Source organism: Lissotriton helveticus, chromosome 8, assembly GCF_964261635.1.
Source record: "Lissotriton helveticus chromosome 8, aLisHel1.1, whole genome shotgun sequence".
In the NCBI taxonomy this organism is placed as follows: domain Eukaryota; kingdom Metazoa; phylum Chordata; class Amphibia; order Caudata; family Salamandridae; genus Lissotriton; species Lissotriton helveticus.
In genome coordinates this window covers 1,726,070,877-1,726,094,889 of record NC_136069.1, presented here as the reverse complement: position 1 = coordinate 1,726,094,889, position 24,013 = coordinate 1,726,070,877, and the positions used below count along the sequence as shown (strand labels likewise).

At 45.0% G+C, this 24,013-nt stretch overlaps 1 pseudogene; it reads left to right on the top strand.

The window, feature by feature from the left end:
* Window positions 1-23,496, top strand: part of LOC144772190 (TRPM8 channel-associated factor homolog) — a 155,699-nt pseudogene extending 132,203 nt beyond the window's left edge.
* The last annotated feature ends 517 nt before the right edge of the window (window positions 23,497-24,013 follow it).

Genomic DNA, 24,013 nt, shown 5'->3' with positions numbered 1-24,013 from the left:
ACCAACCTCAGGCAATGGATTACCCACAGTGCGGACGAACTAGCACCCCTGAAATAACACCAGTTGAAATCATCCAGCAAAATGGCTCCCTGGTTCAATGATGACCTTAAAAAATCCAAGAAGACATGCCGCACCCTGGAGAAGAATTGGAGAAAAGAACCAACCCCAGACAACATGGCCTCCCTCAAGACAGCCACCCGCAAACACCACCAACTGATTCGATCCGCCAAGAAATCAGCATTCAAGGACCGTCTCGACAACAATTCTCATAACAGCAAGGAACTCTTCAATATCGTCAAAGAATTCACCAATCCCTCCGCAGCATCCAACGACATCACTAACTCCCAAGACCTCTGCGATGCGCTATCCTCCTTCTTCTACAACAAAATTGCCGACATCCACAACAGCTTCAAGAATACTCCCAGTGACCAACCCGCCCCACCCCCTTCAGATCCCACCCCTCCAACTAACAACCTCAGCTCCTGGAACCCAATCACCATTGAAGACACCATTCGCCTCATGAACTCAATCCACTCTGGCTCGCCTTCTGACCCCTGTCCCCACTACATCTTCAACAAAGCTGACTCCATCATCGCTCCCCAACTCCGCGATGTCATCAACTGCTCTTTCAACTCTGCCACCTTTCCAGAAATCTGGAAACACGCCGAACTCAGCGCCCTTCTGAAAAACCCCACAGCAGACCCCTCAGAACTGAAAAACTACCGACCCATATCCCTCCTCCCTTTCCCGGCCAAAGTCATCGAGAAAGCAGTCAACAGCCAACTCGCCGCCTTCCTTGAATCCAACAACTCCCTGGATCCCTCACAGAACGGCTTTCGAGCCAAACACAGCACCGAAACCGCCCTCATTGCGGCGACCGACGACATGCGAGCACTCCTTGACAACGGAGACACAGTGGCCCTCATTCTACTCGACCTCTCCGCCGCCTTCGACACTGTCTGTCACAGCACCCTCATACAACGCCTCAACAACATCGGCATACAAGGAAAAGCCTTGGACTGGATCATCTCTTTCCTAGCTGGGAGAACCCAGAGAGTCCGACTCCCCCCATTCTACTCAGAGCCCACCGAAGTCATCTGCGGCGTACCTCAAGGTTCCTCACTCAGTCCCACCCTCTTCAACGTCTACATGAGTCCTCTCGCCTCCATCGCACGTCAACACAACCTCAACATCATCTCCTACGCCGACGACACCCAGCTAATCCTTTCCCTCACCAAAGACCCCAACACCGCCAAAACCAATCTTCACAAAGGTATGAAAGAAGTAGCCGAATGGATGAAACAGAACCGCCTAAAACTCAACTCAGACAAAACGGAGGTGCTCATCCTAGGATCCTCCCCCTCAGCTTGGGACGACTCTTGGTGGCCTTCCGCTTTGGGATCAGCACCCACACCCACAGACCATGCACGTAACCTTGGCTTCATTCTAGACTCCTCTCTCTCAATGTCCAGACAAGTCAACGCCGTATCGTCCTCCTGCTTCAACGTCCTTCGCATTCTCAAAAAGATCTTCCGCTGGATCCCCCTCGAGACAAGAAAGACTGTCACCCATGCACTGTTCACGAGTCGACTAGACTATGGCAACACACTTTACGCCGGAATTACAACAAAATTGCAGAAAAAGCTCCAGCGCATCCAAAACGCGTCAGCAAGACTCATATTAGACATCCCGCGCCAAGAGCACATCACCGGACACCTAAAAAACCTCCACTGGCTTCCCGTCAACAAGAGAATTACTTTCCGCCTTCTTACCCACGCACACAAGGCCCTTTATAATCTGGGACCCGAATGCCTCAACACCCGACTGTCCTTCTACATTCCCACCCGCCAACTAAGATCATCCAACCAAGCCCTCGCTGCAGTCCCGCGCATCCGAAAAACCACCATGGGTGGCAGATCATTCTCCTTCCTGGCTGCCAAGACCTGGAACTCACTCCCCACCCACCTCCGCCTTACTCAGAACCACATCTCCTTCAGAAAAGAACTGAAAACCTGGCTATTCGACAAATAGTGAACCCCTCCCTCTAGCGCCTTGAGACCCTCTGGGTGAGTAGTGCGCTATATAAATGCCCGAACTTGAACTTGAACTTGAACTTTCTAAACATGGTCCAGTTTCCTTTGAGAGGAGCAGGCTGCATTTCAAATAAATGTTTGCTTTGTAAAGTAATCAAAGAAATGCTGGTCTGCTGACCCTAGAAGACCACCATCCGTGTGATGGCTGTGATTCCTGATGGGACACACTGTTGCAGCCTTCCTTTTATATTCATGAGGTAGGCCAATTTGCAACTCACCAGGAACTGGTATCTTAAAAATAAGATAAAAGAGGGAGTGCTTCAGAATTAAGTTTGATGTATCTTAAAAATAAGACCATCATACATTAGGAATTATGATTTACAAGTTGTTATTCTGTAAGAATGGCAATTTGGAAATTGCAAGTCTTAATGTTGATACATCTAGGCCAATATGACATAACCTGTGGCAGTCAGGAGTCCATTTTTATCCATAAACTCTAACCACACAAGAAAAGTACATTAAAACTCGTGTGTACACCTACAGTGTGATCTCAACACACAAGGGTGCCTGAAAACTGATACTAGGAGAAGTAAGGGAGAACAAAAATATATCAAAAGAAACCAGGCTTCTCCATTTCAATTCAAAGGGTATAACTCAATATATAATCAATATCGCGAGGCCGACCTTTTCAAACATATTTTATTATTTAGTATATGTGTACATGGACAGAAATATTGCTATGTAGGTGGGAGGACTGAGATACTATATAATCTTAGAGCCAACCTCCCACCCTCTACCAGGGTGTCTCAGGTGGATACACTACAACAGACGGTGATGGCTGGATCACTTGAAGTCTTCTTTCCACGGCTAACTATTCTGGCAAGATCTGGGCTTTTACGAACTCAAACTAGATAACCAGGTAAACGACAGGTCGCACAACTGTATATCTGGGTCGAAGTGTCAAAATATAGTTCGTCTATAATGGTGCTCTCAGGGGAAGAAGGGTTGGTTACCTACACAACTTTGCCCTTACCCACATATGCAGATGACATATCAGAAATGAAAGACCTCCCTGAGTACACAAATTGTTTATAGTCCCCAAAAGTAATGGTCAACGTCCATAAATGATTTCTTCTTATCCTTGAATCAAATTTTCTTCAATTGGTACAGCAGAGTTTCCTTTGACAGTACATCCAAAATAAACAATTGGGTGTCTTATCATCCAAGATAAACCAAATCATAAGCAGCCTATTGTGTGCTCAAGGAGGTCTTTCAATTAAGATCTGGGGTTGCGTGTGCTCTGGAGTGGACCTGCCTGGCAGCTTGGGATGAACTTTTCCTATTGGAGCAGGACCAAGGCTGAATCCCATAGGGCTGGCCTTTGTCTACGGTGGCGTGGTGGACAAGACACATTGTGAACTGAAATGACTGGTTAAAATGATAAATAGACTCAAAGGTGGGCTGAGTAATGATTCAAGCATTCTACCTACCACTTGTTTAGTTGTATTTGTCTGGTGTAGTTGCGGGGAAATAAAAGTTGGTCATGACCCGGGAATATGTGAAGAATTTCACAAATAGGTTGCAGCAACAAATAAAATGATCTCCAGATCACATTTTGCAGGTCGCAGGAATTTTAACAGGAATCAGACAGCTTTCTGATCTGAGAAGATGACAAGGTCTAGGCCAATGAAACTTGGAAGCAATGGAGACTTATGTTTGAGTTTAAGGAGCCATATGATAATAAAGAGAGTCTCACTGGACAAGAGACATCTGGATGAAGGTTCAGTGGTAAGAGCATCAGCGAGTGACTGTAAGGTGGAGGTGAGCAGATACCCACACTTCACAGAAATCAGGCTATTAATACTAAACTTAACATTGTGCGCTCTACACTAAAACAAAGTCAAAATACTATCTAGCTATATCGATAAAACAGCATCCAACATTTAATAATTAATATCTTTAGATCACCCTCAACTGTTGGTGATACAGCAGCTATCACTTCCTTTTTGGAGGGCCTGAAACAGTTTCTAATAGTACTACAAACATAACAGGAGGATTTATTGTGAATTTGCTATGAAATTTAAAACACGGCAGTTCTGAAGAGTCCCCAGATGGCCTGTATTCCATTCCTTTACATGACAATCTTAAACTGCAACTGGTCAGGAAAAAGGAGTAGTTTTTTACCTGTAATTCTAGTTCTCTCCCAGGGGAATTGCCATTTAAATTATTATCAATGAATAGTTCCGCCCACGTGCAGGGACAGGTGTGGCGCTGCGGCCAGGGCGACTCACGCTGGACGCTGGCGATCACGGTTTGATCCCCGGCTCCGATGGCAGGGGCCTGGCCAGCACCATGCGACTCTGGGCAATAGCTTGCTTAATCTTCCCAATGGCCCCCAGCGCCGAGATACCCCTTCGGGGGTGATTCGTGTGCTATACAAGTACTGGATTTACATTTATTTTTCACCAGAGCAGTTCTTTCGAAATCACATTTACTATGCCTTACCTTGGACACAAAAATTACATTTTGTAGTCTTAAAACAGGCTATATTGACAAATATATTGATTGACTTTAAAATTTGAAAGAAAAAAGCTTAGGCCTTCAAAATTCACTAGAAAGATTACAAAGTGACCTTTTAAAAAAGTATTTCACAATCTCTTTTTGCTTTTTTTTAAAGTAAGAGAAGAGGAAATATATGTCAATGTAGCTGTATAGGCTGCGGTGTTGAAAGCACTGAGACTAGGCCGCTGCTCCTTTAAGGCACCGAGACCTCCAGTGTGCCATCCAGTGTGCCATCATGCCCTGTAGGAGGACCTCTACCCAGCTCTTTATGAATGTAGAGTGTGAAACTTATTTTATGTCTTCTCTCGAGGAGAACTGAGGGTTGCTTGCGGTTTCAGTGGAGAGTCCCCCGAGAAGAGCTAGGATTAAAGGTAGGAAACCATTCCTTCTCTCAGGAAACATCCACTGATCATCAAATGCATTAAATAGATTAGCCAGCTCATCCCCAATAATTCAGCTCGGGGGGATAAAAGTGAACAGTATAAATAAGCAAACACAGGGCTCAGAGAAGCTTGCCTGACTTGGGCAGCTACAATAGCAGCCAAATCAAGACAGTAGTGCCTTGTAAAGGTGTGAACCGATCTCCAAGTCACAGTTTACAAATCTCAGCAATTTGAATTGAAGTAATGCAGCAGTAGCCGTTTTACATCTAGTGGAATGGGCTTCAGGTCTTTAAGGCAGAGTTTTGTTCGCCTTTTGAAAAAAATGATTGTGTGGGAGGCAATTCATCTAGACAAGGATTGTTTCAAAATGGCCATACCTGTCCATAAGGGAACTTAGCTTACAAAAAAGTTGCTTTCACTTCCTTAAAGGTTTCGTCCTGTCTAGGTAGAAATTCAGCACCCTCCTAACATAAGGAGTATGTAGAGATCTCTCTGCAGGATAGGAGGGATTCAGAAAAAATTTACATAATGAAATAGTTTGATTGACATGAACATCTGAGATTGCTTTAGTGAGGATTTTAGGATGGGTTCCCATCACTACGCTGTTCCTATGAAAAATTGTGTAAGGCTCATGGGAACATAGGGCCTGTATGTCGCTTCCTCTACAAGCAGATGTTATGGCAACCAAGAAGGAATCCTTCCAGGTAAGGTGCTGAAGAAAGTCCTATGAGTGGGTTCAAAGGGAGGAACCACAAGGTGAGAAAGGACAATATTTAAATCCCATGGAGGAGAAGGTCTCTTGAGAGTAGGATATATTTTCCTAATGCTCTCTAGAAAATTCTTGAAAGGTATGCTGAAAAAGCGTATTTGTGAAGGACATTTTTGGTAAGCTGTAATTGCTGCCAGAGGCACTCTAATCAAGGAGAACTGTAACTCTGCTTTAGCCAAATGGAGGAGGTATGGAAGAACCGCCTCTTCCTGACAAGTGAGAGGATTGAAGTTGCTCTGAGAGCACCAGATGCAGAACATCTTCTATTTGAACGAATGGAACGTTTTAGTAGAAGGAAGTTTAGCTTCTCTCAACACATCCATGCATTCCTGAGAGAGGTTCAAGTAATTATATTTATGCGTTGAGGAGCCAAGCTCAAGAATTGAAGGTTTGGGTTTGTATCTGGCTTGAACAGGGTTGGAGTGCATTGCAATTTCCTGTGTTGACACTCTTAAAGGTGAAGGAGACCTGTGAACCATCACCGCCTGGGCCACTCCGGAGCAATGAGAATCATTCTGGCTTTCATGCATGACAGCTTGATGATCACTGATGGTAGCAGAGGAATCAGAGGAAAGGTGTGAAGAAATTTGCCTGACCTATCAGTGAAGAGAACATTCCCCAGTGTGACTGTTTGGTAGAATCTCGAGGCTGCATTTTTCCAGATGGAAGAGGGATGTATTCTTGGGTGGAAGGGATGGTGTAAGACACTTCAATCTGAGAGAGTATACATGTTCTACAATATTCAGAACCCATTAGTCAGTGGTTATTCTTTGCCACTCCTGTAGATACCAGGTTACACTTTCCCATATTGTAGTGGTCAACTGAAGAGGGAAAAGAGAGGACTCATTGTTTGCCGCCGTTTGATCTGGAGGCTTGGGCAGATGATTGCTGATCTCATTTGCCTCTTGATTGACCGCGCTGATGCTGATGTCTCCGTACTGTTGAGATGATTACTGTTTTTATTGCCCTTGAAGCCAATGAGGGGTTTGAACCTTCTGGTGGAAGTACCAGCTGTCATAGGGATATTGGAATGTCTTCTATAGTCCCACTTTTACTCAAATCCGAACTCTTTCAGTGTGCCGAGCTCAAATTTAACTCGACACAGCGGAATAAGGTGTTTCCTGAGAACGGCAGGTTCAGAATTCAGCGTTGGACTTCAAGTTTCAAGCCTGTGTTTCTCAGCCTAAATGAAGTGTAGAATTTGAAGTAAGTGTTCACATGGAACTCATTTCAAATCAACACAATAGAATAGCACAAACTTTTCCGTGCGGACCAAATCTATGTAATGACATTTTGTTTACAAAGTCCTGTCTAGATTCAATCTATATATTCAATCAATTCACAAAACAGTGAGTAGTTTTTAATTCAATTCAATTTAACATAATCAAAATATATTGTTATGCAAGGCAATGAAATAACGTGATATTACAACGTGAGTGAGTGATAAAGATGTTTTGACTGAATTTTGAAGGACTCCCCAAGTGAAAGGAAACAAAACCAAAAGGAAAAAGGTGAACTAGTCTGTGAGCATTAATAGCATATTGATTATGTTTTTTAGAAAGACAGCCAGTTACAGAGGATTCTCAGTGTGTGATTTGCAAATGGGTCCGGTCTGTCTTTTTATTTGTCAATGGCATTTTGATCCTTTTCCAAGATACTAGGGTCTCATCAGGATTGAAATGAACCTGGGGATGGCTGGGATATATACCTGGTCTCATCCAAGAATAAAAGGACCACTAGGATGGACTACGTCAGGGGATGGCCTATGGACAAATAAAAATGCTTTGTCTGCAGAGTGAAACTTTCCTGATACATGAGTAAATTGCTGAGTAGGATGAAGCGTCATGTTTATAAAGTTGTCCTACAGGCAATGGCGCTTGACATGCAGAATAAAACTGTCCTGATACTAAGGTGAGTTAACACATTGAAAGAAGCAATTGGTTTATAGAATCCTCCGCGTTGGATACATCGCTACAGAGGTATACATCAATGATAAGGTCAAGAAGATTCAGGCTACCAACATAGCGGTGGTAATAGCTTCCTAAGGCAGTCAAGAATGAGTATCCCCAATTGGAGATAAGACAATCTGCAGACTGAGGTCTGATGTGACAGGAGTGTCTCGACGGGGAACCATGCCTCAACATCGAAGTTATTAATGTCGAGACATGTATCTCTGCATGTTGACAGTGGTCTACTCCTTGACCTCATATGTCTTAACCAGCTCCAGACAGCGAGCAAGCAGTTGATATCAATGTCCTCGAAGTCAAACTGGAGCATTGTTTTTTGCCAGATATTCGCCTTCTGGATCTCCCTCTTTGGGAGTCCATTGAGCGCGACATAGGGAACAGCCTCTCCTCGCCCTTTAGAAGTCGCTCCAGCCAGGGAATCCTGCCTTCCGTGGTGCTCCACTTGCCATGGAGGTGAATCTACTCTCTCTCTCTCTCAAAGTGTGCCTGGAAAGACTCTTGCAGTGGCAGCATGTCTTGGGGTCATGAAAGTTAGGCAACCATAGGATACAGATCCTGCACTGGTTTGTTTGTGCCAATTTTCTTCCCTATTCTGGTGCAATTCGCAAAAAGAGTTGGAATTTTTTCAGAAAATTTTCAAAAATACTCTATGTTCTAAAGGATGTCAAGGAAATCACTTTTTAAAACAACAGATTAAAAAAATCTGAGAGAAAAAAAGACTCAAAATGCAGATATGTGCTGCAGGATCCTGTAAGCAGGAGCCGGGAAAAAAACTGAGTAAAATGCCACCTACAAGACATGGGGGTCAAGGTGCCCTTTCAGTCGCAGTGTCTTACTCTTATTGTTATCAATGCTGCAGTCTGTACACCTATAATACATAGATATCCAATTCTCTTACTTTAAAAAGAAGGAAAAAGAGTTTGGGAGGAACATTTTGAACAGGTAACTTTTTAACATTTCTAGTGATTTTTTTATCTGGAAATAGCTTAAATCAAAGACGCTGCATGGTCACTCTCAATTTCTCATTATGAATCTATTTTCTATCGGAGACCTTACAAACCATTAATGGTGGCCTTATCATTAATTAATTAATTAACATCCACAGATACACCTCAATCATTTAGTCTGTGCAGACGGTTTGATGATCATACCTTGTACACAAATGCGTCAACAGTAATAATTAAATTGACTTCAGGAATACACCATATCAAATAGACTGAAGGCCAATCACAGAAACAATAATGATGTGCTTTGAATGTGCTACATCTATGTTCAGTTGCTTCCAATAAAACAGAAAAATGGATTATGTTACACATTTTTACTTCTTTTGTGTGGAAATCAGCTTCATACTTCCACATATTTAATTTATCAGGTAGACTTTCTGACGTCTCAAGGGCGATCAATCGCTATTCTAGCTAATTTGAGGGGACCAAAAAGCCCTATTGAGATGAAAACAATTATTTTATATAGATTCTAAAATTGACTTGCATATGAAAAACAAATTGTTTTATAATTTGGACTCCGATATATTCCTCTTCTTCAATTTGAAGGATTGTGGGAGCATTACAAAAACAGCGGAAGCTTTGATCATGTTACATGCTTATCCTGGGAGTTGAAATTGGCAATAAACTTACTTCAAACTCCCACATCATGACGTTGGGCATGGTTACGATCTTGGCGGATGGAATACTCTATCACAAATGTGGTGGCTATCCCATCACTGTATTACTAGTTTCATAGGATTTAATGGAATTGTAATTTGGCGGACGAGATATCTGTCACGTTTGTGACGGAGTAACCCTGTCCACCAAGATCATATACAGGCCCTTTATCAAGTTGATGCTCTGAGTCTCTCGGTCACTAAAACACTATTCTAGAAAACATGGGCCTGGGGCAGCAACTGGACCATCAACTACAGTTACTACTACTAAGTTAGGCCCTCTGATCTTATACGGAATGCTGATTTTGAATCAAGTTATTAAAAATCTTTAGATTTTGCTCATTAAAAATGTTTAAAGTGTACTAGTCTAAGAATGTGTTTGCCTCAGTGTTGATTAGGATTAGAATAAGGACTTGCCTCTTTGGAGTTTTACAGTAGAAATAATACGAACTTATTTGTGTGCTATATAGAAATCACTTAACAGTAATAACCAGCAACTGAATGACTTCAGACATTAAAAAACTTAATAAAAAAGAGGCTTCTCTCATTGCCTGAGCTCCCACAATCCTTAATTGATAGACGGTTAATCAGCATCAGCTCCATGATTGACAGGTCACAGCAAAATATGTAATACAGGAATCCGTAAAGACTACTGATTTTCTCTCACTATTGAACACTCATCAACCTACAAAAACTCAAGTTATTTGCAAACCACATATGTGATGGAAAAATAATTTTATTTAGATTTTAGAATTAACTCACATATGAAAAAGCATTTTTAAGATTTAGACTCTCAGATATTACTCTTTTCCACTGTGAAGTATTGTAAAAATCACTCTAATTGGAAGCAGAAGCTGTCGGCTATCCCTCTCCAATGAGGAAACAATAGAAAACACAAGTTACTCACCAGTAACTGTGGTTCTGCAGCATTGGTGTCTTTCATAGATTCACATTCTTGGATCATTCCCAGTCGTTGAAGTGGGAGTCCCTCTGTAACTTTACAATAGCAGTACCAGGCACTGACAGCGTTAAAAGCCACGGGCAGTGCCCTCTCCGTTAGACAATTCACCTCATTCTAAAGGACCCTCACTTCAGCCAATAAGATGAGAGCGCTCCTTGAGCCACCTCTCTAGAGGACTTCACAACTCAGATTTAGTTGCATAAGAGTAGAAATGCAAACCCATAAATGTAATATCTGAGGTGAGCCTCTAGTCGAGATGAGGGGAGATCGCATGGGAATCTATGAAAGATACCTTGGAGCGGAATGGGGATAAAAAACAGACTCACCTTATTTGAATAGATGACGGAGAACCTCCTGCCCACTGCTGCGTTTGTGTCTACGACTACTTCTAGGGAAAAGTGTCTTGTGAATGCGTAGCTGCTGCTCCATGTCACTACTCTTAAAATATCTATCAGTGGCACTCCTGAAGAGGGTGCTGATGAGATGAAAATGCAATGCTTCTTGTAGAATGTTTCTGTATTGCTTGCGTTAAAGGCCTTCTGAAGTAAGCCCACACAACCACAAATGATGGGACAAATATCATTTATTAGCCATTAGTCACAAGAGCTCCCAGGAACTGACAAAACAGGAATACAGAGAACAGTATTCAAAGCCCAACATTCTGTATCCATAGGAATGGGCATGACATGGTAATGTTCTAATATAATATAAACATAGAATATGGAAACTAGATTACTACACCTTCCTGCTTTTGTATGACAGAAGATTATTGTCGCATCTAACCATCTCGAAATGTACTGTTTTGTCACAAGAAACCTTTCAGTGGTGCCAACAATGATACTAGAAGCTGATTGGATTTTCTAGTTTGTTTAGTTCTGCCTTAATAAAATATCAGACACCTTTAAACTTCCAGTGAGTGGAGAGTTCTTTCTGCTACATTTGTCAGATTCAGAAACAATGTCTTAAGGACTTTTGGTTCATTGAGGTGAAATTTACTTGGTACTTTGGGTATAAGTTTGAGATTAGTCTGTAACATGACCTTGTCTTTAGAATATTGCAGGAAGGGCTTTATGATGCTAAAGAACAAGTTACTTACCATTGGTAATTCCTTATCTGGTAGAGACGCTATTGATCCTCACATTCCTTACCTTAGAATATCCCCAGGTGGCAGGATGGATCCATAAGATTTTCGAGCAGTACCCTTGTCCAGCAGTAGGGGGTGCTGTTCAATTTATGTCGGTCTCACTGGAAATTACGTGCGCAGTACCTATATAGGCACCACCTTGATGCACTGACGTCAGTTATTTTCATAACTTTCCAAGCCAGAAACCACAGTGAGAACTGAACAGTAAAGCCCCGACACTTTAATCAGTTCTCAGGGAGGATGGAAGGGTTGGTGAAGGATCCGGGGCTGGAAAGTCTCTCCACCAGATAGAGAGTCACGATGGGTAAGTAACTTGTTAATCTGATAGAGACTTCTAGTCACAGATTCCGCACCTTAGGATAGGTAGGCAAGCAGTACCTCACTGGAGGTGGGTCTGCAAACCCAATTAGACCAAATATGCCAGCAGGACCAAATGGGCGAAGTGCCTATCACGACTGTCCTGACTGTGCAAGCAGTAATGTTTTGTCTATCAATGCAGTGATCCCCACATCGCCCCCTGACAGATGTCCAGGAGAGGAATGCCGTGCACTAACGCAGTGGTTGCAGCTTTGGCTCTGGTGAAGTGAGCCCGAAAGCCCTCGGGGGGGGGGGGTTTCTTGTCCATTGCGTCACAGATCTTAATGCACTGGACGATCCATTGCGAGATGGTCTGCTTCTGCACATCCTTCCCTTTTTTGGCTCAACCACAGTCCATGAAGAGTTGATCATCCTCCGGGAACACTTTTGTGAGCTCAAGGTAGAATAACAACTCTCTTTTTGGTCGAGACAGTGAAGTCTCACCTCCTCCTTTGAAGAATGAAGCAGAGCAAAGAAGGTAAACAGGGAAATGCTCTGGCCTACATGGAAGGGAGTGACAACCTTCAGAAGGAAGGGCGCACATGTCCAGAGGACCAGTTTTTCCAGGTAAAGGGAGCTGTGGGGAGGATGGCCGCTAAAAGGGCAGTCCTAATGGTGAGCATTAGAAGATGGCAATTGTTCAAAGATTAGGAGGCGCACACATCAAGAAAGTGAGAACAAGTTTGTGGTCCCATGGAGGCATGATAAATGGTGTGGGGGGAACCATGTGCTACAGACTTTTAAAGAACCTGGCTACAACAGGAGATTTGAAAAGAGAACATTGTTCTGGCAACTGCAGGAAGGCAGAGAGTGCCAAAAGATACCTTTGACAGTGCCAAAAGTAGAGCAATGCCGAGCCAAAGATAGGGCAAACAAAAGGACATTGGATGAAGGTGCAGAAAGGGGTTCAACTCCGAGGTAAGCACACCATGACACAGACTTATACAAATGGCAGGCATATGCGGGCTTGGTGGAGGGACGCCTGACTACCCAAAACACATCACAGACTTCAGACGGAAGGTTGAAAGCTGTTAACTGTTGCCACTCAATCTCCACACATGCAGTGGGAGAGGAAGCAGACTTGGTGCGGGACCCTGCCCTCTTGCTGCGACAGAAGATCCTCCACAAGAGGCAAACTGACTGGAGGACCACTGGTCACATTTAACAGCTCAGGATGCCAGACTCATGTCCAATCAGGAGCCACAAGAATGACGTTGGCCTGCTCATTCCTGTTTTCTTGAGAACTCGGGGCAAGAGGGGTATTGGTGGAAAGGCATACATTAGGCCGGAGCTCCATTCGAGACAAAAAGTGTCTCAGAATGAGAACCGTTTTGGAAACTCCAGCACACAAACCTGCTGACATTGCGCATTCTTAGCTGGGGCAAATAGGCCTGGGTGGATTTTGCAGTTTTACCCCATGGAACTCCGCAAAGTGACAGAAAAACACTCCGTACTCCGTAGAGTTCCGCCAGCGGCGTAGTATGTTAAGTTGTGCTGCTTGCACTGATTTTAAGTGCTGAGAGTTTGTCCTGCACTCAAAATCAGCACAAAAGGCACTCCACGTCACACTGAAGGGCGCTGCTGCTTTCTGCCGCTCAAGTAGACATTCTACTTGAGTGGCAGCTTCCCCAATGCGAGCCGATAAGCTGCCGCAACTGCCCGCATTGAGAAATCTCTCCGAGAGGAGGTCCAACATAATTTTGTCTCGTGAGTGCTCACAAATTACAATTGGTGAGCTGTGCAAGGGAAAAAAGTACACTCTGTATCGCTTCACAGAGTTTTGATGAACTCCGCATGGAGCGCGAAGTTGATAAAACTCTGCAACTCTACGGGCGGAGAGGAATTCTTCGCCTATCCCCTAGTGGCAAACAGATTTAACCAAGGCTCTCCACATTTCTGAAAAAGACCTTTCATCACTTCTGGATGGAGACACCATTTGTAATCCACTTGGCATCTTCAGCTGAGTTTGTACGCACTGGCGTACAGAGATACGACCAGATGCTGAACCGACCAGGGAAATTTCCTGACATTCCAGCCAATTCCAGAGGCTCAGGGCCTCTTGACCCAAGGTCCATTTCCTCACCCCACCCCATTTGGTGCAGTACCAAATGGCGGTGGGGTTGTCCATGAAGACATGCACCAGCCTTCCCTTGATCAGACTAACACATTCTTTTAATGCCAAGTGATTTGCCTGAAGCTCATACAAGCTGATTTGGAACCTGAGGCTCCACCGGAGACCAGAGTTCCCTGATCTCTACCTCTCCAAGATGGCTGCCCCAGCCCAAGAATTATGAATCAGTTACTACTGTTAGATGTGTTTGGGGAATGGAGAGGGGTGGGACACTGACCCAGTCGCAGTTTGTTCACCATCACTGCAGGTATTTTGCAGTTCCTTTTGAGATCTGGGCCATGTCAGAAAGATTACCCTGTTGTTGAGCCCATTGGGACTTCAGGTCCCACTGCAGAATCCGCATACACCAGCAGGTATGTGTCACCAGCAGGATGCTGGAAGCCATGAAGAACAGTAGTCTAGAGGTCAGTCTTTCCGAAATTCAGGATAGAAGCTGAAACATCAGAATAATAGCCTGAAAATCCTGGACTCCCTGCTCAGGGGATAAGCCCAAACCTGCACTGTTTCCAGGAGAGCGCAGATGAAAGTGAGCATCTGAGCGGGAGTCAGGTGTGACTTAACCATGTTCATAGTGAACCCCAGCGAGTGCAGGAGGTCTGCAGTAGTCTGAAGGTGACTGGCAAGATCCTGGGGAGAGCCCGCCTTCGACAGCCAGTCATCGAGGTAGCGGGAGACTGAAACCACCAACCTCCACAGACGAGCTGGGACCACTGGCATCATCTTGGTAAATGCACAAGGGTTGCTGGTAAGGCTGAAAGATAGCACAGCAAACTGAGAGTGCTGCTGGTCACTGTGACCCGTGAGTAGCATCTGTGTGCCGGCAGGACGGGGATGTTGAAATATATATCTTGTAAGTCAATCAATACCATCCAGTCTTACAGGTCTAGGGCAGACCAAACTTGGATGAGCCTGAGCATCTTGAACTACTCTTCTTTCAGGAAGAGGCTAAGAAGGTGCAGGTTCAGAATAGGACAAAGTCCTCTTTCCTTCTTTCACACCATGAAGTAGTGGGAATAACAACTATGACCTACTTCTGTTACAGGCTCCCTCTCTATGGCTCCCTTGTCAAGAGAACCTGTACTTCTTTACAGAGTAACACAGAATTTTGAGTAGCATCTGTGAGGCTTAATATGTGACTCCATCCTTTTTGTTTGTAGCTTCTGTTTCATTAAAAAGATATTGCACTGGGAATAGCCAAGAAACTGAGGAGCTCGTACTCTTGGATGGTAAGCAAGATTAACTTCCCTGTGTTTGATGGATGGAATGGGTTGGAATACGTGATAGATCCTTCCTTTTGTAGGCTGTATTTGAATGTAAATATTTTAAATTGTGGTCATGACTTGCAATAATGAATGGATTAATGTAGGCCATATTTGTATACATTGCAGCCCTGAAGAAGCTCAGGTATGGGTGAAATGAGTTGGCTGTATTCAAGTACTCCAATGAATATGAAATAAAGGATCAAATAATCAAAGATAATCTCTTGTTTCTTCTGTCTATGCCTGGCAATTTTGCCGTCATTTCAGTGTATGCTGGGCTGGTTGCCTCTCAGATCTTTGTGATTACTGATTTGCATATGACTGGGTCTGAACTGGAGTGGTGAAGTGAGCTAAAGAATGGTGATGGATTCAATCCAGATCTGTGACCAGGAGTGATTGCCTAAAAACTTTCAGAGCTCCGTCCATCATCTCCTTGTGTTTGCTTTGTTCAACCCAAGTTGGCAGGGAATGCCCAGACAAGGGTCCCTTACTCACTTTGCCACAGGATGATTCAAGCTAGCCTGGCTGATGAAGGGTGCTATCCTGAAACCTTTTCCAGGATGTGTGTTCCCGGTTCAGGGCAGATATTGCTTGGCAGTTCGGGCTGGACTGTTCCCTTGAGGCACAGGGTCAAGACTGATTTGAATATGGCTGGGTCTGAACTGGGGTGCCGAAGTGAGCTAAAGAACGATGAAGGGTTCAAACCAGATCTGTGACTGGGGGTGAGTGTATGAAAAGTGTCCGCGCTCCGTCCATCATCTCCTTGTGATTGCTCACTTAGGTAGGAAGGCAGCTGAAGACTGATATTCATTAGTATTCGCAGGATATTACTAGAGCACGTTCCTCAAGTAGCCTGACTGAAGACAAGACTAGGGGTTGGGGGGCAGGAGATAACTTCCTCCTACTTATCCACAACTAATGTGTTTGGGTAGGATGAGTGAAATTGCATGGGTTTCACTTTACAAGTGCATATGCAACCCTAGGGATGTACGTTGTTACAACGCATGCTTTTACCACGCATGCTGTTACAACGCAAGTTTTACCACGCAAGCCATTACAACGCATTGCTTTGGGGGGTGCTGGATAGTGAATAGTTTAATTTACTATTCCAACTCCAGTCCCCATGGATAGTAGGGAAGGTGTTGGATAGTAAATTAAACTATTACTTATCCTAGAGCGCCCCCCAGTGCAATGCGTTGTAATGGTTTTTGTGGTAAAACCTGCATTGTAAAAGCACTGCGTGGTAAAAGTTGCATTGAAAAGGATGTTCCCCGCAACCCTAGACCGCTGCATGAATGCTGTGAGTGGGCCTCAAACCCCTGCATCTTGCTTTATGTTACTCGCCTCATCTTAACAAGTTTGACACATCGTTCATGTTTCTCTTCCCTCTGGCACAGATGTGTTGCCACCCACTTCCGGTACTGCTAATATACCAGAGGGGGGACTGCATTTGGGACATCTTACACTGTACATGGCCTTTACCCCAGACTCTCTGCAGTCTCCTATTAAGACAGATCATGATGTGCTAACAGGCCAGAGTACTACACCGTACCCTGTGCCGGTCATTCATTCAGAGGATTTGGGCGTTATCAGGGGCTAGGATAACCTTCTGAATCCAAGACACAGACCTGCCTTTTTGTTGCCGGCCGACCAGGTGAGGGGTTCACTCCCTGCATCCACATGCAGCTACTTCCACTTCTAATTAATACTTTGGTCTCTGCCATTCAACAGCCGCCAACAGTCCCTGTAACTTTTTAATGATCAGTAAAGCGGAAGGGAAGAATGAAGTCAATTTGTTTTTTATAGGCACAGACTCCCCTGTCTAGTATGTTTTCATCAAACTAGTTTAAAGAAATCATTTTTATGAGCCATGCTGAACCAGTGATGCTTGTGAGTGTTGGAACAGGAGGAAGTGATGTGTGGGTACCACAGATATCATCTCCCACTTATGACACCTACTGACTCTGACTTTCAAGAGAGTCCCAGAAAGAGAGACAGCAACCCAGACTGTTGTCTGAGTGTACAACGCTGTTGTTCATGTGCAGTGTTTGATGGTTCTTCTGTGGGATGCAGCAGTTGTCATCTTTTTTCTTCTCCTTTCAGGCTGGATGCACGCTGGCTATCCCATCATGGCCCACACAGACTCCGCTAAAGAGTTGACTAACTTTGATTTGATTAGTGGAGGGATCTGGGGTCCCATCCACGAGTTGGGGCACAATCAGCAGTGCTGGGGCTGGAACATCAGTCCGAACACCACGGAGGCCACCTGCAACCTTTGGTCAGTCTACGTGAGCGAGAAGGTGCTGGGAATCCCAAGGAGCAGAGCTCATGGAGACCTTCACCCAGAGTGCAGAGAGCAGCACATCAAGAACTACCTCGAGAAAGGGGCCAAGCTGGAGGACTGGACTTTATGGGCCGCTCTGGAGACGTATCTGCAGGTGAGCCTTGAGGGGAAATGGGTGAAATCCTATGGTTTCTGCAGTCTGTTGAGAAGCAGCAATAATTGAGTGATCTCCGAATAACCCTCTCGGTGATCTTTGGTGTCCATGACAATCCTCTCCTAAGGCCTCACTCACAGCTCAACAAGCTCAGCTCAGCAGCGATCCCTGCACACATAGGACCAACCGTCCTTAGCACTACACCCCCCTTACAATTGCCACAGATCAAACAGGTGTCAAAGACAACTAGGGAATTATTCTAGTTTTTCTTAGAAGTCATGAAGCCAGAGATGGCCAAAGATACCCGAGTTGTCTCAGATCAGTGGTGTGAAAAATTGATGACCTTCTTTGAGAACAGGATCCTGGAGATAAAGTTGGGATTTCAGTAAATGTGGAGTTATAATCTTACACATGGACAGAGTCTTCAAATATCCCGCCTTGTTGCAGTTTTAAGCCCTGGACAAGTGAGTGAAGCAGTCAACAAACTGAAACCCTAGTGTTCCATTCAGGACCTGCAGGGACAACACAATGAAGGATGGCTTCTGACAACCTACCTGAGATAGGAAGCACCACGTAGGCTTCACTACAGCAATATATGGTACCAATGGTACCTCTGCTCTAACCCGCTATAATAATTGAACAAAACATTAACAACCAATGGGATCCAGTGATTTATAAAGTTACCTTTAACCTCCCCTTTTAATACATGATTGGGAAGGAGAGGTTGCTTGACAACAACAAGAGATTAAGCATGAGCGCAAAATCCGTTACGCTCGCGGATTTTGCGAATTTTCGGTAAATTTGCGATCCGCGAACTCCCGCGAATTTACCGCGAATTCGCAAATCCGCGAGCGGCCGATTCCGGGGGCAAAAGTTCAAGCCTTGCTGGCCTGTTGTAACTATTTTACGATGGCGCCGGCAAGCTGCCAGCGCCATCCTAAAATAGTTACTAAGTTAGCTTCAACAGGAAGCTCTAATAGATAAAATAAAGCAGGTGCTCGAGCACCTGCTTAGTTTTATCTATCAGAGCTTCCTGTTGAAGCTAATTTAGTAACTATTTTAGGATGGCGCTGGCAGCTTGCCGGCGCCATCGTAAAATAGTTACAACAGGCCAGGCAGGTGTGCCTTCTTCCCAAATATACCATCGAAAATCAGCTGTGATGCTGGACAGAGGCCTTTATATCCTTGACTTTCACGAGCGCAATCCTCGTGCTGTTCCTGTGGCCAGGAGCTTCTGTATCTTCATCTGCTGCTCTGATCGGTCTCTGACCTTTTATACACACAAGAGGCATGTGCACTCGCATGGAAGCCCCGTCCGTTTGGCCCCGCCCACACACTTGCGGTGTGCACCGTCTTCCCGCCATTTACCCACTATGATAACTCACTCAAGGGACCCCTGCGCCCTTCGGCGCGATTGCATAGTAACACACGCCTGGTCGCTGTAGACAACTCTCTGGCACTTTAGGCAGCTGTAGTGTAGTAAAAGCACTATACATTTACTTGCTGCCCGAGGTCAGTGTGGGGCTTTGAACAGATGGCCTGATCAGAGGAGGATGGTCCACCTCGCTGCTGTTGGCTGCACTGTGTGCTGATTCCGGTCAGAATACTTGTGGTTGGGGAGGGAGAGCCCAGGGTGCAGCCTGAATTGGAGTAGGAAGAATGCTGTCGGCTTGGTCTTGGCTGCCCCCTCCCGACTCCCGTCGCTCTTGGCGAGATGCCTGCTGAGCTGTGAGCTGGGTTCGGAGCGCTGGCAGTCCTGAGGCAACGGTTTTGGAGCTGTGGCCCAGCTGGTTGTGTCCTGCGGCAACTGGATGGTTGTGGAGGTTAGAGACCTTGCAGAGGTTGTGATACAGTGAGTGGCGTACAGCTTCTGCCTAGTAGGACAGATCCGCCTCCTCCTGTCATACGCTGGGAACCCCTGCCAATGTGCCAGTCGGAGTTCCTGCAAGCACACTGGGTATTTGAAAAGGGACCCCTGCGCCCTTCGGCGCGATTGCATAGTAACACACACCTGGTCGCTGTGGACAACTCTCTGGCACTTTAGGCAGCTGTAGTGTAGTAAAAGCACTATACATTTACCCAACGAGGTAGCACTTACTGATTATCCAGTAGAAAGTACTCCAGTTGAGTAGTGGTATGGCACAAAACGGTGGCGTCTTCTTGAATAAATATGAAGGGCAGGGTTCATTCTGGCACGATGGTCCTGGCACAAAAATTAAACCTCAACCGGAAGCACTTACAGATATCAATTAAGCATGTGCCCTAGTTGAAGCTTAAATTCAGTGACTCATTCATCGGCCCAAAAAACAATCGTGAGCATTGTCAAGGCTGGGCAGATGTGCCTTCTTCCCAAATATACCATCGAAAATCAGCTGTGATGCTGGACAGAGGCCTTTGCATCCTTGACTTTCACGAGCGCAATCCTCGTGCTGTTCCTGTGGCCAGGAGCTTCTGTATCTTCATCTGCTGCTCTGATCGGTCTCTGACCTTTTATACACACAAGAGGCATGTGCACTCGCATAGAAGCCCCGCCCCAAATCCGCCGATCCGTGAATACGCAAATCCGCGAATCGTGGATCCGCAAAATCCGCCCATGCTTACAAGAGATCAAAGAGTCCAAGTCAACTCAGCAGGACAGAAAATCTGGGCTGAGACCAGGAAAAGGGATGGAAAGTGGAATTGCTGGCATTAGTGAAGATCTGTTGTTCTCCTGTGTTGTGGACCACAAAGAAATCTGAATTCTCTTTGAACTGGGCAGGGATCTCTGCTCTGGAACAAGCCTCCACTGGTGTCATCCTTCCAAGTCAAGTGCAGTCTCCTCTCTGTCTCCTCTTCCATTCAATTTAAACAGGTGACTGCTGGACCAGTGGACTTTTCAATATCCATCACCCCTTTGTTGATATTATTCACCTTTATATGAGTGGGGAGACACTGTGACAATATCACAGGTTAACTAAAGCACATTTGCAGTGTATCTAGGAGACATATCTCTGCCTGGTTTGATGAAACATGGGCATCTTCTGACTCAGATCCCTTCCATGGCAGACCTACCTTCGTCTGGATGTAGGAATTATGGGTCACTTTGGCCGCTGCAGAGCAGTAAAACCAAAGCAGAAACACCAGCTTTCCTCTCATGCTGCTTCTGCCGCTGCATTGTTCAATAGAGAGACAGAGAGGAGACTGCACTTGATTTGAAAGAATGAAACCTCGTCTGGCAACTTAAAAAAACCTAAAATCTACCTTTAGTACCCAACAATAGTCAATCATGGACATTGATTCATTGACTTAGGTTGGGCACTCAACAAGTAGTACCCTCCGGTTCTGCAGGCAATCCATGAGAAGATAGACCTTCATGAAACAAATAACTACGTTCATGCTTTAAATAGGAAGGGTCAAGCTCTCCTGTCCAATTCTGATAACTCTAGATATTGCCAGTCTGGATGGGGTCAATGCGGTTCTCTCCAGCTTCACTTCTTGCTTTGCCTTTAAAGGCTGAGCATCAAGTCAGCAGCTCAGCGAGTATTGTTTGGCTGGTAAATGGCTGGTGGTTCCACAGACATTGTTCTCTGTACCAGTTTAGGTTTCTGGCCCACCCTGTATGATCTTGTTTGTCTTCCAAATATTTCTGTCTCTCGCCTTCCACTGTGTGCTGCACCATCAGCCCTGCATACAATGTTGTTGATACCAAGATTGACTTTGAAATATTCACTTTTTGATATTTCTTTCTCTTTGGCTCATGGTTTTTTAGTCTATTATTTATTGACCTTCATGCGTGATTCTTCACAACCAGGGAACTCTTGTTGCGATGGTGTGTAGGGGATACCTTGGGTTGGGTCCTAGGTATAGTTATTAGTTGGTTCTAATTGTTTTTGAATGAATCCTAGGAAACCATTGTTTCTAGTTTTCATGAATGAAATGTCAAGGGGGTGTGGCTTCTCAAGCAGGCAAGATGGCTGCATAGCACAGAGCTCTGTGACCTCACCCAGCTCTCCGATGAAAATGTGGATTTTTATGGTCAGCTAGACACGTGGAACTGCACTTACGATACTCCCTGTTGCGGCTGTGATCCGTGGGGTGCAGTGTCAGCTAGCTCTGGGCTTCACTCTAATGCTGAGGTCTGTACCCAAGTGATGGCTACAGATTAGGCCTATGTGGTTGAAAGGGCCCTCAGTTAACCACACTGACAACACTGGCCAGTATGACCGAAACATATCCACCCAGGGGTAACCTTGTTCCCACAACTGGCCTGGGCCCTCTCAAGGACTTGTACTGTTTGGGTCCTGCCCAGTCTTTGCCGCTCACTGGGGCCGCCCACAATCCACAGTATCTGCGGATCAGCAGAATGGGCAATGGCCTCGCATTGGGCATCCTCCTTAGTACTACACCCTGAAGCGGCCGCAGGCTCTGTGGGTGGCAGTAGAGTGGAGTGCGCCACTGATGAGCGACTAGAAGGGGACCACATGCTCCTTTCACATTGGCCTTTGAGAAAAACACTAGTTGGTTAAGAAATTCAATCACCACAACCCCTAGCCATATTAAGTCTCCGAGACTCAGTGACTCTTTGGAAGCCCTTGCACCCCATGTGACATCCAGTTTCTTGGTGATAAATGAAGAGTAGCATCAAAATACTTAATGGTGTGAAAGCTGTTGATGCCTCTTATGGTGTGTTCTTTCTTCACAGCAATGTGCAGTCAGCTGTGATCCCGGGTCCATCTCCAGAGAGGTTTTGGAAGTGGTGATCTTGTATCCTCCTGTGTCATCTTTGAGCTATGTTTGGAGGAGCTGAGAGTCAGAGACTTTCATCCATGTCTTTAGTCTATGTCAGGGGGTCTCTCTGACACTATACATGCAATGTGCAGGAATTGACAGGGAAGATGAAAGACCTTCTCCTGCTCCATACGGAAGGTCTGGAGCTCCCTTCTTCCCGGATGCATCTCACACCCTCTTTTACTTCCAGAAGGAACTGAAGATTGTTCTCATCCAGCAGCACCTTAAGGCTAGGTCAACCTTCCCAGCTGTAGGGCCACCTTGGCAAATAGCCTCACAGGAGGTCCCCTTTCTCTTCCCTATGTTATTTGTAAATACCCTTTGTCTTTTTTGGTCTTCTCTCTTCCTACATACATATCAAATCTGCAAGCCTCTGTAGCACTCTGGTGCTCTGAATTTAGGGCAGTGATTTAGAAATACCCCAAGTGCATACCACCCTGTGGAGTCATGATCTGAGGACTACCGGATTCTCACTCTCCCCTTGCTATAGTGATTGTTTTGCCTTTGTGTGTTGTAAACAAATACTATCTTTCGTCTCCCAGCTTCAGATTTCCCTGCTGTAGGGTCACTTATGCAAATACCCCACCAAGAAGTCACCTGTCTCTGCTCTGTTATTTTCAAATCTTCCTTTTCATGTATTTCCAATTGAACAACCTCTGGAACACTCGGTTGCTCCGTAGCGAGGTTTGTACTCCATAAATGCCCCAAACACTGTTGAGTCATGATCTGAAGACTGATTGGTTCTCACTCTCTGCTTCTATAGTTATTGTTCTGCCTTTGCGTGTTTTAAAAGTACTGTCTCTTGTCTCCCAGCTGCAGGAATGCTTTGGGTGGGCTCCCTTCATCCAGCTCTTCTCCGACTACCAGAAAATGACTGACATTAAAGATGAAAACTCCTACAAGATGAACCTGTGGGCAGAAAAGTTCTCCAATCAGGTTAAGAAGAATCTGGCCCCATTTTTCAAGATGTGGGGCTGGCCAATCAAAGACAGTGTCTCTGGAAAGCTGTCTTCACTGCCGGAGTGGGAGGAAAACCCAATGAAGAAGTTTGTTTGAAGTCGATAAATATGGAAACACACCATCTCACTCCACATTGACTTCAAGATATCAACGTGACTTAACAACTTCTTTAATGACTGCATCATAATCAATTTGATTTCATATATTTCATATATGCCTACTGTGGGCATGCATGAATTTGTGGTGTGTCCACCTTACGACAGCCTCCAGTCCTGAGCTTTTCACTTACAAATCATTGATTTCAGTGTGTTTGTCTAATAAGTTCAATAAAAGCAAAACAAGACTACAGCACCCAGAATGATGTAAGTGATCAAATAATGGTCTTCGACAGTAAACAGTGTCTGTAATGCCCTGGAGGGAGTAGGTTCCCTCATACATGTGTGAGTTCAGTATACGTGTGTTGTGAGGTAGGATCTTTGGGAGTGGTGCACGATACCAACATCAGAGTAGGAACTGTATGGTGACCATGTGTTCAACCAGTTTGTGAGAGCTTGAGACTGAGGCAACATTAGAGACTGATTAACTGATTTATATGCACAGTGCTGGATTGATGTATGTTCAG